The 17,942-nt window shown below is 30.3% G+C and overlaps 1 pseudogene; it reads right to left on the reverse strand.

Moving 5' to 3' along the window:
* Positions 1-680: 680 nt before the first annotated feature.
* Positions 681-17,009, reverse strand: LOC149513439 (uncharacterized; annotated as a pseudogene).
* Positions 17,010-17,942: the final 933 nt, after the last annotated feature.

A 17,942-nucleotide genomic window follows, 5' to 3' on the forward strand; every position in this document is an offset into this window, starting at 1 on the left:
TTTGACTTGCATGTATTACCAAATGTTTATATGATATTTGTAACATATATGTATTTGTTGTATTTTTATTTAATACAATTCATAAACAATTTTGTAAATATTTTACATTGTTTTATAAATAAAATGGAGCATTTTTTATTTATTTTTTCTATTTATGTATATTTAATATTCACATAATTACTTTAAAAATAAATTAAAAAACTAAAATAAAATGACAAAAATTATAAATATAATATATTAAATATAATTTTAAAAAATAAGTATTATTGATGAATTTATCGATGGAAGTTACCGATGGATTTTACTTGTGTATTTTATTGACAAAAAATTCATTAGTAAATTCTATCAGTAATAATTCCGTCAGCAATTATCGATGGATTTTAGTTATTATTAACAGAATAGTATTCTGGACTTGTCTATCACTATCGAAAATTTCTGTCAATAAATTCTTTTGATAATGCTATTACTGATGGAAAATTAACTTTTATCTATGAAAAATTCCATTGGTAAAAACTATTTTTCTGGTAATGAATTAACATAAATAAATAAATCATGATATATAAGGGAAAAGAAAATAAAATGCATGAGAATTAAAAAAAATTAAAAGGCATAGAATATGAAGTACTTAAAATTAAAATAACTCAACATAATAAATAAATAAATATATAAAACATCTTCAAGATTCGAGCTTTCAAAAGCCAACGTAGGGGATTTTTCAACCCAAAGCTCCATCAATTAACCTCATCTTACAACACAATATTAAAACACAATTTACAAGGTTGAAGATCAAAGCAACTTAAACCAAAATCAAGGCAAAAATTGGTGAAAAACCAAGGCTACGAGAGCTGGAAACAGCTTCTATCATGGCTCAACCAACACCGAAAGAATAATTGCAAGAGCTCAAAATTAAACGAATAAGTCAAAGAAACTGAAAATGGCAACAATATTTATTGGCAGAGGATCAAAACTGATGCAGCTAGCAGCCAAAATAATAAAAACAGATTAAAAACAATGAATGGCAGCCCCAAACCATGAACAGCTCAGAAAATTGGCCTAGCAACAGCTCTCTAGTGGCTTTGCGGCTGTTTGAAAATAAATAGGCCTGCCCAGCTTGTGGCATAACACTGAAGGAGAAGCAACAGAGAAAAGAAGAATATCCCTACTTATTATTTTGCTGAGAATACAAAATACAAATCTCCTATTTAACTTAAAGAGACAGTATTATGATAATTTCAAGTCCCATTTATTTCAATATCAAGATGAATAAAATCATACATATATATATATATATATATATATGATTAGCAGCATGATACAGACAAGAAACAAGAAACTAGAAACATTTGTTAAGAACTGCACCTAGATGTCTCTGAGATAATGGATCCATAGGCCCAGTAGAAGCGTTCTTTCTTTGCTTCTCCTCCATTTGGAGTTCAGATCCCCACTTCTAGCTTGAGTATAAAGGTAAGACAATGACTGCAGCCAAACCAAAGTTGGTATGCACATGACATCATCAGATGCAGCAACTTACACATGTTCTGGCCTATTGGAGAATTAGCTGTGTCATTTATGAAATGCACCTAGATATCTCAGACATGCATTTGGTCTATACCAGTTTTATGGTTCTATAGTCCCTGAAGAAGCAGAGTTTTCTTTGCTTTTCCCTCCCTTTGGGGTTCACAACCCCACTTTTAGCTTGAGAATTAAGGTAAACAATAACTGCAGCCATGAAACTAAAGTGGGTTTGCGTGTGACATCGTCAGATTCAGCAACCTGGGCATATAACTCATTAAGAATCATCATGTTCTGGCCAGCTTTTGGTAGTGGGACAATTGGCTATGCCAACGGCTTCATTATAGCTGGTAGTACCTACACAAATGAGTAAATGCTAATATTATCTAGCAAACACCTGAGTCATCAGATATAGATAAGCAAATGTTTTTCTTAAACAACATCTAGTCCAAGCACTTCTGGTTGTAAATTGCAATATATCAGTGTAAATGTTTGTAGAATATACATTTTCTGTTTAATTCTTAACAACATTGTTACATGATTTCCAATGAAGTGGCATAAAAGCAACATAAAAGCAGCGAACCAACAATCAACATGGGGAGAATAAACTATCTACAGCACCTGGTTTAACTAGTCAAACCATTTAAGGGGAAAATAAGGGGGAAAAAGGAGGAAAAAGAAAAAGAATTGTTAAAATCTACTTCCTATGTTCCAAAAAAAATATGAAAGTAGCATATGTATGTATTTACCTGTATATCAACAAGGGAAATAAGTCCCAAAAGTAGCACCAGGATTTTTTTATAAGGCTCCAGCCTTCCTTGCCAGTTCTTCCAATCATCAGCCTTTAAAGTAGAAGCATCACTGCAGAACTTATTAGCTTTATCAACAAGACAGTGAATGCAATAAAATGTTGCTGGGCTACGAGCAAGAAGATGTTGAACCAGGGCGTCAACCCTCAAGCCATGTCCTCAAAAGGAGTAATGCCAGGATATCCCTATATTCATAACAATGAAGAGATTAGTTTAGTCCCTCAAGTTTGATAACATGTTTCAGGTACTTCTACTGTCAGTTACAGCAAAATTTATGTACCTTTAAAGATCTTTGCATGTAAGAAAAACAATTTTCTCCTTCTGCAACACTCTTTCATCCCGAGTCTTTTCCAGAAGATATGAATGCTACAAACATAGAAGGTTAGGCTCGAGCTGCTTTTCCACTTGGATGTCCCATATATCTAATCACCATTTTTATCAGGAATCACAGTTTATATTGTTTAATATGAATAATAAGTTTCCAAGTAATCATGTATTTTAGGATACAGAAACATAGTTGGAGCAACCACCCTCCTAAACACAAAAGCTGGCAATCGTTCAATGCAAGTTGGAATAACCCGCAAATCAGCTTGCCATGGCCAAAAAGAAAAAAAAATCACCTTACCAAGTAGTCAAGTCGACATAGGTTGGCATGGATTTCACGAAAGAGATGAAAGCGGACTCATTTTCCTGAACACATGCGACAACACTTCGAATTTTATCCATATATTCTGGCAAACGCATTCGTCAAAAATACTCTAAGCAAGAAAAAGAAACTAATATATGGACTGATTTCTCCCTCTGCAGTTCAAGGGAGAAACTTGAATTTAGTATGTGCTTTGTTACAAAAAAAGCAAAAAGCACAAACATTAGAAAAGCAGATTCTGCAATTTTTTCCAAGTCCACTAGTAGCTCATCCTTTCTTTCACGAAGCAACCAAGCAACCTGCTAGTGACCAAAGTAGACATCCTGACAGTAGTCCCATACAATTCTCTCCACTAAACTTTTGCTCTCGTCATCTGCTGAGACATACTGATTGCAAAAAAAACTAGTTATGGCACCTGCTTCCTTAAAAAGAACACTGTATAGATGTTTCTTAATCTCATTGAGCCCTGATTCAGATCCATTGTTATGGAGGAACTGAAGAATCCGCATTTATAAGTGCCTTAAGGGAAAGATTTCCCTTAACAAGGCTGAAGCAAGGCACACAAGCATAGGGGCACTGACGACACTGCTCCACTTCAAGCCAAGGCTAAGACAAACTGTCACACTCCGAGACCAAAACATAACGCAATCATATTACTTTGAAGTAAAAACTCAAAGCAATATAAAGCCAAATTCATAATCATTGAAAAATCCTCAAATAAAATAAGGTTCTCAAGAAGTTTTAATATTTGTAAAATAACTAAATAACAAGTCTTAAATCGTCAATGTCTGAGTATTACAACTAAAAGAAACAATAATTCATAAAATCCTATTGGCTAAGTAGTTTGCCAATGCTTAGATTCTTCTAGCTTTGCACAAGACTAATCATACTTATCATTCATATCATCTATAAAAGAAAAGAAAATGGAGAATAAGCAAATCACAGCTTAACAAATATAGGCTCACACACCTTACCGGATCAAACATCGTTTCATACATACTATATAGATCATTCTAAGACATTAATCAAATCATAATATCAAAAACAATTCAAAGATCATCATTCTGTCAAAAATTTCATAAATTTATAAATAAATATCAAATATCTTAATTCATAAATCATTTCAAATATGCTTTCATTCAATATCATAATCAAACCAAATCATGGATCAATCTATAAAAATCATCACAAATCATCATAAACCATTAGTTTATCATTAGCTACTGGTACTATCATAACCTATGACATTAGTCGTATTGACAATTTCATCATCATGATCATTGCTAACTATTATAACCCGGTAGCCGAGGCCTAATGCTAACTACTGTAACCCATTAGCCATGGCCATAAAACTAGTTCTGGTGTTAATAATCCCACTACCCAGGGTTGCAAAAACATAGCTATCATAAAATCGTTTCTTAAACATAAATCATTTTCTCATTTCATTCATAAGCACGATCCATCATTTACATAACAAAAACACGAAATAATGATATGCTTGATCCTATTTTCATATATCGAAAATAAAGAAATAAAACATTTACTCAATTAAAAATATACATATATACATAGGTTCAAAAACAAGCAAAGTGTGTGAGATTCTACTTACTTTCTTTTGATTCCACCAGTTAGTTTTTCTCCCAAAATAATTAATGCCTATTCAAGATAATTTCAACATAAAATAAATTAATCAACCCATTTCAAAACCAATGAAACCAAAAACAATTAACTTAAACAAGGGTTAACTCAATTAATTAATACTAACAACCTGAACTCCTTTCACTAAAACAGCCATATCTCCAGATATCCAACTCGAAATTAAGATCTTTTTAATGTGTTAGAAACTTGACTTGATAAGCTTTCTAACTATATATGTCCCATCTCGTAATTCATTGTAATTTAATTATAGTAATTTTTGCAATCTATGTCATATGCTGCCACTAGAAAACACATATACCTTCTAATAAAAATTTCATATTTATTCATAGGAGACTTCAAATCCAATTCCACTTGTTTTATTGGAAAGTAGACTTAATAACATTTTCAAACATATATGGTTCAATTCCTAATTCCTTGAATAAAATTTAAGACAATTTTCATAATTCAACCCTAATGATATTGCCATACAGCCTGCACATCCTTAAAGTAAAAATTAAATTACTCTTCATAAAAAACTCATAATTGATTTTCATTTACGTAATTGAACAATAAATTTAGCAAGCTTTCCAACAATATATAATAATCAAAGCAATATTTTATCCCTTAATACAGAATATTATCTTAATCCACCATTACAAACACCAGGGTTTATACGAAATAGAAAATTTTCTTTCTAAGCTCATCAAATTTATGTTTCCCCTTTTTACAAAAATAAAATTACATTACTAAACTTTCTCAACACTTTATTAGACCCTAATTAAAGTTTAAATGATTTTCCCAAACCAATCTTGAAGAGGAATAATGGATTTCCTGAAATTTTAGGATTTCTCGATTACAAGTTAAACCTCAAAACTTAACAAACAACATTATTTCTCCCAAATTGAAGGAAATTATTTTGCTCACATTTGAAAGACAACTCTCCTTTTAGATTTTGTTCTTACCCTTCACTTGAAATCCTTCAACTTATCTATTCTGTATAAGAAAGATAGGAGAAATAAACCATTTTTTTTTTGGATCAATTGTTGGCCAAACAAGTGGTAGATATTAACCCTATTAAAAGTTGGGTTATTTATCAATAGGTCTATGCATTTCTCATTCTTTATTAAAGAGTCCCTACACTTACGAAAATAGTTAAAATAGTCATTTTTTAATGGGTATTACATTCTCCCCAACTTATAAAAAGTTTTATCATCAGAAACTTAATTTACCTTCATTTCTGAATAACTGAGGATGCAATTTCTTCATATCATCTTCCTTTTCCCAAGTTGCTTTTTTTGGTTTATGATTGCTCCATTGAACTTTTACAAAGGGAATAGTTCTATGCCTCAAGACTTGCTATTTTCGATCAACTATTTGGATAGGATATTCTAAGTATGTTAAATCCTCTTAAACTTCTAAACGTTCATACTATACCACATGGCTTATAGAGACATATTTTCACAACATGGACACATGAAACACATTGTGCACACCAAATAGATGAGGTGGTAAGGTTATCTTGTATGTAACTTCTCCCACCTTATCAAGAATTTCAAATGGTCCTATATAATGTGGGCTTAACTTTCCTTGCTTCCTAAACCGCATAACACCTTTTGTGATTGACACCTTTAAAAGAACATAATTCCTTTCTTGAAACTGAAACTCTTTCTCTTCGTGTCTACCAATCTTTTTTGAAAATCTTGTGCTGCTTTAAGTCTCTCCTTAATCACCTTGATCTTTTCCACAGTTAATTGCACCATTTTTAGCTCTAGAAGTTTCTTCTCCCCAACATCATCTTAACATAAATGGGAACTACATTTCCTATCATATAAGGCTTCAAAAGGAGACATTCTAATGCTGGATTGATAACAGTTATTATAAACAACCTTTACTAAAGGTAAGTACTCATCCCAACTACCTTTTAAATCAATCATATATACTAAAAGCATATCTTTCAAAATATGATTCGTTCTCTCCATTTCTCCATCCGTCTAAGGGTAGAAGGCTGTATTCAATTTCAAATTTGCCCTTATAGCTCTCTGCAAACCTACTTAAAATTTAAAAACAAATCTAGAATCTCTATTTAACATAATATTTATTGGAACTCCATATCACTAGACAATTTCATCCATGTACAATTGTGCTAGTTTATCAAGTGGACTAATCGACTTGATAGGTAGAAAATTGATTTAGTAAGTCTATCAATAACTACCTACATTCCTTTATTCCCTTTCGATGACATAGGCAATCCCATCATGAAATCCATAAAGATGTCCTCCCACTTCCATTCTGGTATCTCTAAAGGTTGCAACAACCCAGATGGTCTTTGGTGTTCAACCTTAACTTGTTGACTGCTAGATATTAGGACACAAACTGAGCTATTTCTCGTTCCATATTATTCGACCAAAAACTTTCTTTCAAATCTTTATACATCTTAGTGCCTCAAGATGTATAGTGAATTAAGACCTATGTGTTTCCTCCAAGATCTCTTGTTTTAGCTCAAAATCATTTGGTACACACAACCTGTTCCCAAAACGTATCTGCCATCCTCGTAAAGCTTACACACTGGTCACAAACCATTCCTTAATGAACTAAAATTTATCAATCATTTGATTTATAAATTCAAGAAATAAAAATTTCTTCATACTTGTTTTTATCCCAATAAGTTTTAGATTTAGATAAACTTCCATACAAAACTTCAAAATGAATCATTGAATGTTTGTCTTATGACTATTATAATAAAAAGTTCCTTTTTAAGTCACGACTTAAGCATTGCTTAGAAGAATGCCTACCATCGATAAAACCTCTAAAAGTATAAGGAAAACAAAATATTCTTATCCAAAATATTGATATCCAAAATCCCTTAAACATTATTTATTAAAGATTCATCATTTTCTTGACTAATAATAACCCAAGAATTTCTAACTTAAACTAGAAATTCTCTAAAGATTGTAACTCAAACTCTGATATCACTTTATGTCACGCCCAGAGATCGAGACATAACATGGTCATATTTTTTTGAAATAAAAACTCAAAGTAATACGAAGCCTAATTTATAACCATTAAAAAAATCTTCAAATAAAATAAGGTTCTCAAGAAGTTTTAAGATCTGTAAAATAGCTAAATAACAAGTCTCCAAATCGTTAATGTCGAGTTTTACAACTAAAAGAAACAATACTTCATAAAATCCTATTCGCTAAGTAGTTTTCCAATGTTCAGATTCTTTTAGCTCCCAATAAGACTAATCATACTTATTATTCATATCATCTATAAAAAAAAGGAAAATAAGAAATGAGCAAACCATAGCTCAACAAGTATAGACTCACACACCTTACCGAATCAAACATCATTTCATACGTAGTATATAGATCATTCTAAGACATTCATCAAATCATAATGTCAAAAACAATACAAAGATCATTATGTAGTAAAATATTTCGTAAATTTATAAAATAAATATCAAATATATTAATTCATAAATCATTTCAAATATGTTGTCATTCAATATTGTAATCAAGCCAAATCATTGATCAATCTATAAAAATCATCACAAATCATCATAAATCATTTGTTCATCATTAGCTACGATTATTGCTATAATACAAAACATTGGCCGTATCGACAATTTCATCACCATGATCATTGTTGACTATTATAACCTACTAGCTAGGGCTTAATGCCAACTATTATAACCTGTTAGCCAGGGTCATAGAACAGGTTCTGGTGTCAATGATCCTACTTCCTAGGGAGGTAAAAATGTAACTATCATAAAATTGTTCTTTAAATATAAATCATTTTCTCATTTCATTCATAAGCATGATTCATCATTTACATAACAAAAACACAAAATAATCATATGTTTGATCCTATTTTCATATATAAAAAATAAAGAAATAAAACATTTACTCATTTAGAAATATACATATATATATAGGTTCGAAAACAAACAAAGTATGTGAAATTCTACTTACTTCCTTTTGATCCCACTAGTTAGTTTTTCCCCTAAAATAATTAATGGCCTATTCAAGATAATTTCAAAATAACATAAATTAATCAACCCATTTCAAGACCAACGATACCAAAAACAATTAAGTTAAACAATGGTTAACTCAACTAAATAATACTGACAGCTAAGCTCCTTTCACTAAAACAGCCATATCTCCAGATATCCAACTCGAAATAAAGATCTTTTTAATGCATTAGAAACTCGACTCGATAAGCTTTTTAACCATATATGGCCCATCTCATAATTCTTTGTAGATTAATTATAATAATTTTTACAATCCATGTCATATGCTGCTGCCAGACAGCATGTGTACCTTCTAATAAAAATTTCATATTTATTCATACAAGACTCCAAATTCAATTTTTCTTGTTTCGTTCGAAAGTAGAGTCAATAACCTTTTCAAAAATGTATGGCTCAATTCTTAATTCCTTATATAAAATTTAAGACAATTTTCGTAATTCAACCCAGATGATGCTGCCATACAGCCAGCATATCCTTGAGAAAAAAACTAAACTACTTTTCATAGAAAACTCAAAATTGACTTTCATTTACTTCATTGGACAGTAAATTCAGCAAGCTTTCCAATGGTATATAATAATCATAGCAATATTTTATCCCTTAATACAGAATATTATCTTAATCCACTACTGCAAACACTAGGGTTTATAGGAAACAGAAAATTTCCTTTCAAACCCATCAAATTTAGGTTTCCAATTTTTACAGCAATAAAATCACATTATTAAACTTTCTATACATTTTATTAGACCATGATTAAAGTCTAAATGATTTCCCCATACCAATCTTGAAGAGAGATAATGGATTTTCGAAAATTTTAGGGTTTATCGATTACAAGTCAAGCCTCAATACTTAACAATTAATATTATTTCTCCAAAATTGAAGGAAATTATTTACTCACCTTTGAAAGACAACTCTCATTATAGATTTTGTTCTTACCCTTCACTTGAAATCCTTTGACTTGTCTATTCTATACAAGAAAGAGACAAGAAATAATCCTTTTTTTTTCTTGATCAATTGACAGCCAAACAAGTGGTAGATGCTAACCTTATTAAAAGTGGGTTATTTATCAATAGGTCATATGGATTTCTCATTCTTTATTAAAGAGTCCTCCACTTATAAAAATACTTAAAATAGTCATTTTTTTACGGGTATTACATTCTCCCCAGCTTATAAAAAGTTTTGTCCTTGAAACTTGATTTACTTTCATTTCCAAATAATTGAAGATGTCATTTCTTCATTATCATCTTCCATTTCCCAAGTTATTTATCTTGGTGTATGATTGCTCCATTGAACTTTTACAAAGGGAATAGTTATATGCCTGAAGACCTACTTTTTTCAATCAACTATTCAAATAGGATATTCTAAGTATTTTAAATTCTCTTAAACTTCTAAACATTCATACTATACCACATGGCTTGGGCCAGAGATATATTTTTTCAACATGGACACATGAAACACGTTGTTCACACCAGATAGTTAAGGTGGTAAGGATATCCTGTATGCAATTTTTCCCACTTTATTAAGAATTTCAAATGGTCATATATAATGTAGGCTTAACTTTCCTCGCTTCCCAAACCACATAACACCTTTTGTGGGTGACACCTTTAAAAGGACATAGTTCCTTTGTTGAAACTCCAACTCCCTTTTTTTCTTGCCTATCCAATTTTTTTGACTACCTTGTACTGCTGTAAGTCTTTCCTTATCACCTTGATCTTTTCTACAGTTAGTTGCACCATTTTTAGCCCTAGAAGTTTTTTCTCCCCAACATCATCCCAACATAAAGAGGAATTACATTTCTTACCGTAAAAGGCTTCAAAAGGAGCCATCCTAATGCTAGATTGATAACTATTATTATAAACAAACTCTGCTAAAGGTGAAAAATCATCCCAACTACCTTTTAGATCAATTACATATGCTTAAAGCATATCTTCTAGAATCTAATTCATTTTCTCCGTTTGCCCATCTGTCTGAGGGTGAAAGGTTGTATTCAATTTCAAATTTGTCCCTATAGCTTGCTACAAGCTTACCCAAAATTTAGAGACAAATCTAGAATCTCTATCTAACACAATATTTACTGAAACTTCACACAATCAAACAATTTCATCCATGTACAATTGTGCTAGTTTATCAAGTGGAGTAGTTGACTTGATAGGTAAAAAACTAATTTAGTGCATCTATCAACAGCTACCTACATTGCATTATTCCTTTTCATTGACCTAGGCAATCCCATCATGAAAGCCATAGAGATATGCTTCCACTTCCATTATGGTTTTCTCTAAAGGTTGCAACAACCATGGTGGTCTTTGGTGTTTAACCTTAACTTGTTAACACATTAGATATTGGGACACAAACTGAGCTATTTCTCATACCATGTTATTCCAGCAAAAACTTTCATTCAAATCTTTATACATCTTAGTGCCTCCAGGATGTATAGTGAATCAATACCTAAGTGGTTCCTCTCTCATTTTAGCTCAAAATCATTTGGTACATACAACTTGTTCCCAAAACGTAATGTGCCATCCTCGTGAAGCTTAAACTCTAGCCACAAACTATTCCTTAATGAACTAAAATTAATCAACCATTTGATCTATAAATTCAAGAAATAAAAGTTCCTTCTTACTTGTTCTTATCCCAATAAGTTTGAGATTTAGATCCACTTCATAAAAAACTTTAAAATGAATCATTGAATATATGTCTTATGACTATTGTAACAAAAAGTTTCTTTTTGAGTCATGACTTAACCATTGCTTAAAAGAATGTCTACCATCGATAAAACCTCCAAAACTAGAAGGAACATAAAAATTCTTATCCAAAATATTGATATCCAAAATCCATTAATCTTTATTTATTAAAGATTCATCACTTTCTCTACTAATAATAACCCAAGAATTTCTAACTTAAACTAAATCAAGCTTTTGCTTCATAATCTAATATTTCCTTATAGTAAAACTCTAAAATAACAAATTATCTTTCATAACATGTTTCATAATATGAAAAACATATGTCCACAAAATTTGATGCAATTCACTTTGCGCCAGGTATTCATAACTATATAAAACCTTAAAATTGAATAATAATATCAACAAATCCTTTAGTCACCACAAAGATATCACATAATACTTTAATTTTCTTTTCTTTCCCATTGACAATATGAAATTTTCTATCAATTAACCGTTATAAAACATATAAAATCGATGCAATAGATCATATCCATAAATTTATACCATGTAAATTCAAACATAAATCTTTGGTTACCTAAGTTGTCTCTAATTTCGAATATTGTTCTTTCTAATTTAATAGACCAATTATCATATAACAATTGATTCTCCACAATCTTTATCAATATCATAATATCTCAAAAAAATTTTTTCTTTTTTACCAAATATATTGCTATCTAGTTTGAGTCCAATTTAAAACCTATATATCATAACACATAAATAAAATTCTCTTATAGAATTTAAACAATAAAACCTCCAAATACTTGAATTCAAGACGAAAGTATAGTTATGAACAATAACTAAATGCATCACATTATTTCATAAATTTTTTCAAATTTCTATAAAATCGAGTGCATGTTCAACATCACCAAGTACACAAAATCATCATTAATTATTAAAACCTAATCATACAATGAACAATTTTTTGCACTTGTAAGATTTCAAACAATCATTAACCAAAACATATATGTTTTTCTATAAATCGATTACTCCTTCAAATTTAACTTCCTTACTAAATCATCTAGATAACCACAACTTTAATTTTTATCCACAAATTTAATTCCTTGCTAAGTACACAACTTTGTACCAAAATATGTAGTGTTTTCCATATATATAAAATTCGAAAGAATCTAATATTATGCTTCAATTAAAAACTATAACCACAAATAATCACTTTGGCAATTGAGAAATTCTTTACACTTCAAATTCACTATATAAACTTCCAACTCACATGATCAAACCTTAAATACTTTATCAATAAAATTTAGAACCAAATCAGTGAATATCCTTCTTTACGAATATAAAACCATTTACCATAATTATAATATTTTGGACTAAATCCATCAAAATATATTCTCAAACATTATAATCCATAAATAATTACTTCAAAATTTTAACATATCATTTCATTCCAACTCTAATATTCTATACTTTTAGTTCCAACAATGTGCAACCTTAGTCCAATCTTAGTCCATGATTAAAGGATTCACTTAACACTAAACAAATAACTTCAAAATCTCGTTAAGCTCATTAAATCAAATGTCTTTTTCTCTAACCTATAGGATCTCCAATGATCAAATCATTCTCTTAAATAATCCTTTAGCTCATAAAATATATCTCATCATAAGTTGTATAAAAAATCTTATCAATTTATAAATCGCACTTTATCAAAGTAATTAGACTTTCTCTTAACTACAAAATCTCAAAAGCAATATGTAATTACCAACCAAAATAATTACTCCATGAATTCATTGAACAATTGAATCAGTGATTCTTCAATATTCATTGAAACTTAAAGTACTCCAAAAATTTGTCGAATCATTCACTTATACTTATGAATATAGTCTATGAATCAAACTTAAGCCCTTAGAAAATCATCACATAATTCAAAGATCATCATCTAAGTCTTTAGCAGTCTCCACATAGCATATAGATCATAACTCATGCTCTTAGAAAGTCTCTTGTACTTTAAGGATTATAACCTTTATTCCTAGAAAATCACCATTAATCTAATTATCATAATTTAACCTCTTAGGAAATCTTTAAAAATCATAATCGTAGTTCTTAGCAAATCCTTAAAATTATAATATAAGCTTTTAACCATCCCTCATGGTTTAAAAATCATAATCGAAACTTTTAGAAAATCTCCAAGAAAAATAACCTAAGCTTTTTAAAAAAAAAATCTCATCATAATCTAAAGATCATAATATAACTCTTAGAAATTCTCTAAAGATCAAGCTCTGATACCACTTTATGTCACGCCCTAAGACTGAGACGTAACACAGCCATATTACTTTGAAGTAAAACCCCAAAAGCAATACGAAGCCTAATCCATAACCATTGAAAAATCCTCAAATAAAATACGGTTATCAAGAAGTTTTAATTTCTATAAAATAATTAAATAACAAGTTTGCAAATCATCAATGTTAAGTATTACAACTAAAAGAAACAATACTTCATAAAATCCTATTCGCTAAAAAGTTCTCCAATGCTCAGATTCTTCTAGCTCCTCACAAGACTAATCATACTTATCATTCATATCATCTGTAAATGAAAAGAAAATAGGGAATGACCAAACCACAGCTTAATAAGTATAGGCTCACACATATTACCGAATTAAACATCAATTTCATACATACTATATAGATCATTCCAAGACATTCATCAAATCATAATGTCAAAAACAATTAAAAAATCATCATTCTGTCAAACATTTCATAAATTTATAAATAATTATCAAATATATTAATTCATAAATCATTTCAAATATGCTATCATTCAATATCGTAATCAAACTAAATCATGGATCAATTTGTAAAAGTCATCACAAATCATCATGAATCATTATTTCATCATTAGTTATGGTTATTGCTATAATCTGAGACATTGATCGTATCGACAATTTCATTATCATGATCATTGTTAACTATTATACCTGTTAGCCAAGACCTAATGCTAACTACTATAACCCATTAGCCAAGGTCGTAGAACTAGTTTTGGTGTCGGTGATCCCACTTCCCAAGGATATAAAAACATAACTATCATAAAATTGTTCCTTAAACATAAATAATTTTCTCATTTCATTCATAAGCGTGACCCATCATTTACATAACAAAAACACGAAATAATCATGTGCTTGATCCTATTTTCATATATAAAATATAAAGAAATAAATCATTTACTCATTTAGAAATATACAAAAATATAGGTTCGAAAATAGGCAAAGTGTGTGAGATTCTACTTACTTCCTTTCGATTCCACCGCTTAGTCTTTCCCTCAAAATAATTAACGCCCTATTCAAGATAATTTCAATATAATAAAAATTAATCAACCCATTTCGAGATCGATGATACCAAAAGCAATTATGTTAAACAAGGGTTAACTCAATTAATTAATACTGATAGCCTGAGCTTTTTTCACTAAAATAGCCATATCTTAAGATATCCAACTCAAAATTAAGATCATTTTAATGTGCTAGAAACTCACTCAATAAGCTTTCTAACCATATATGGTCCATCTTGTAATTCCTTGTAAATTAATTATAATAATTTTTGCAATCCACATCATATGCTATTGCCAGACAACACGTATACCTTCTAATAAAAATTACATATTTATTCATACGAGACTCTAAATTGAATTTCGTTAATTTCGTTAGAAAGTAGACTCAAAAATGTTTTCAAACATATATGGCTTAATTCTTAATTCTTTGAATAAAATTTAAGATAATTTTCGTAATTCAACACTGATGATGCTACTATACAGCTTGCACATCTTTAAGTAAAAATAAACTACTTTTCATAAAAAACTTGGAATTAACTTCTGTTTTATTTCATTGGACAGTAAATTCAACAAGCTTTCTAACGATATATAATAACCATAGCAATATTTTATCCCTTAATATAGAATATTATCTTAATCTACCATTGTAAACACCAGAGTTTTTTGCGAAACAAAAATTTTCCTTTCTAGCCCCATCAAATTTATGTTTCCTATTTTTATAGCAAAAAAGTCACATTACTAAACTTTCTCAACACTTTATTAGATCCTGATTAAAATCTAAATGATTTGCCCAAACCAATCTTGAAGAGGAATAATAGATTTCCTAAAATTTTAGGGTTTCTCGATTACAAGTTAAATATCAATACTTAACAATCGACATTATTTTTTTAAAATTAAAGGAAATTATTTACTCACTTTTGAAAGACAACTCTCATTGAAGAATTTGTTTTTACTCTTCACTTAAAATTCTTTGACTTGTCTATTTTGTATAAGAAAGAGGAGAAATCAGCCCCTCTTTTTTTCTCGATCAATTGTCGATCAAACAAGTGGTAGATGCTAACCCTATTAAAAGTTAGATTATTTATCAATAGGTCCTATGTATTTTTTATTCCTCATTAAAGAGTCCCTCCACTTATAAAAATACTTAAAATAGTCCTTTTTTTTTTATTTTTTATAGGTATTACACAAACATTGTAGAAGAAGACTGTTTGTGGGATCAAAGTCCGAGTTTACAAATCCTTTAGTTTTAGAAATCAAATTTTGTGCTGTAAAGACTATTCGATTTTCTGCAGAAGTCCTTAATGTGGAAACATTCTCTAGCCCCTGGCCATTAGCTGCATGTCTACTAGCTCTCAATATTCCAGCTGCAACCATAACAAGAGCAAATGGAACATAGTTTGCCTTCAGAATCCCTAAAGTATCCTGTGAAAAAACTTCAATTTTCTTAAACGAAAGTGATTTTATGTAACCAGACACAACCCATTCAACCAAATGCAGGATTATGAGTACAGTAGGAACTGTACTGGAGGGCCCATCTTCCTTTCCCCAGATTCCCAATAAAGAATCCAAAACTCTAACAAGATGAACATCCACAGAAGAAGATAATGCATATCCAATCCCTGCAAGCACATCCGAGATAATTTCTTGTCCTGACCTAACCAATCGGTGATCTTCTTCCAAAAGCCTACAAAGCAACTCCACGCACACTTTTTTGGAGCTTTCAGACACAGGAGGCGCAAATAAAATGGATACCAAAAGAACACCTTCTGGAAGAAGTGAAGGGGTTTTCTTTAAACCAAATTCAGTAGCAAATACACGAGAAAGGACATCCACGGTTGAATCAATGAGCACAGTAGATGGCCTGACAGACTTCCTGACCCAAATATAAAGAAGCCTGAGCAAGATAGGATATGATTCAGAAGGAAAATCAAAACTTCGAGGAGAGAGTACAGATAAAAGAAGTTTAGCTTGAGGGTCAGCAACATGGGAAGAGGCTTGCGAGTTGGGGCGTGCTCCGATACTCGAGTCATGTATATGTGTTAGGGTTTTTGGAGGAAGAAGATTGAATTGCAAAGTTTAAGAATAAAGGACTCAGAATGAATGTTCCTAAATCTTCTGACGTTTATAGGTAGTGTTAGGCGGGTGATAAGGTCAAAGCAAGTGATAGCTGATGAAAATTTATGTGGAGTTTGAAGAGTGTTCACATGAATTAGTCTGGTACACATTTAAAAATCTTAATACGGCAATCGAATGTGTATTGATTTGATAAACGTGAAAATTAACCTTATTGACTAGATGACTAAGCTTAACAAATAGTTATGTGTTTAAAAGAAAAACCGACTTCACTGCTGCAATCGAGTTTCGGATTCTTACCAGGACATGATTTAGAGAGGGACAATCAACAAATCACAATGACTACTAAGATTTATTCCAGCTCTTCCTGCGAAATGTGATGCTTAAATACTCCACCTAGAAAAGGGAATGTTACAAAGCCACCGTTTCATCATCCTCGTCCACACAATTTCACTGAAACAATCAACAAATCTGGAGAAAAAAAATGTCAGGATAGAATACTGAACTATAGATTGACGAGATTTTTTTTGGCAGCTTTTGCTTGAGCGCTTCCAGGTTCTTATGTTACGTGTGTTTGGCTTAGGTTGTAAACATGTTTATCTATTGCAAAATCAACTGTTTGGTCCTTTAATTTTTAACATTTTCAGGTTATGCAAAAAGTATACTTAAATCTTTAAGATAAAATTATAAATTAAATATTTTAATAAACTTTTTTTTACATTTTCACTTTACTCTCGATAATTTACAAATTGTTTCACATTCCGTTTTTGTGTTTTATCTAATTTTTTTTTATTGATTTCATTAATTTTTTATTTTAATTAATAAAAATATCCTTTTATCTTTTCTATTTATTTAGCATAAAAACATATGATTTAATTTAATAACTGATTTTTTTTAAATATATAAAAATACTATCAAAATTTATTTTTTATTTATTAAAAATATACAAAAATGCTATTAAATAGTTTTAAACATTTCACAACACTCCAGTATTAAAATTTAGCCAATATTATTTTAGCTTCTAACAATTCTACTCGAATAATATTTCTTATAAAAACTCTAAATCGAATCAATAACCCGCACATCAAATGTGGAGCTATAGGCTAAAAAAAAAAAAACCCTGAATCCTAAAAGAGCATGACATCAAGCAATTTACAGAGTTCCTATTTATAGCATTTTAATTAGTAGGCTAACGTTGGAGACAATTTCATATGGCAACTTGGAAAATGCCAACTAAGTCA

This window comes from Durio zibethinus, chromosome 19 (genome assembly GCF_047325235.1).
Source record: "Durio zibethinus cultivar Kanyao isolate XHJ-2024 chromosome 19, ASM4732523v1, whole genome shotgun sequence".
Lineage (NCBI taxonomy): Eukaryota > Viridiplantae > Streptophyta > Magnoliopsida > Malvales > Malvaceae > Durio > Durio zibethinus.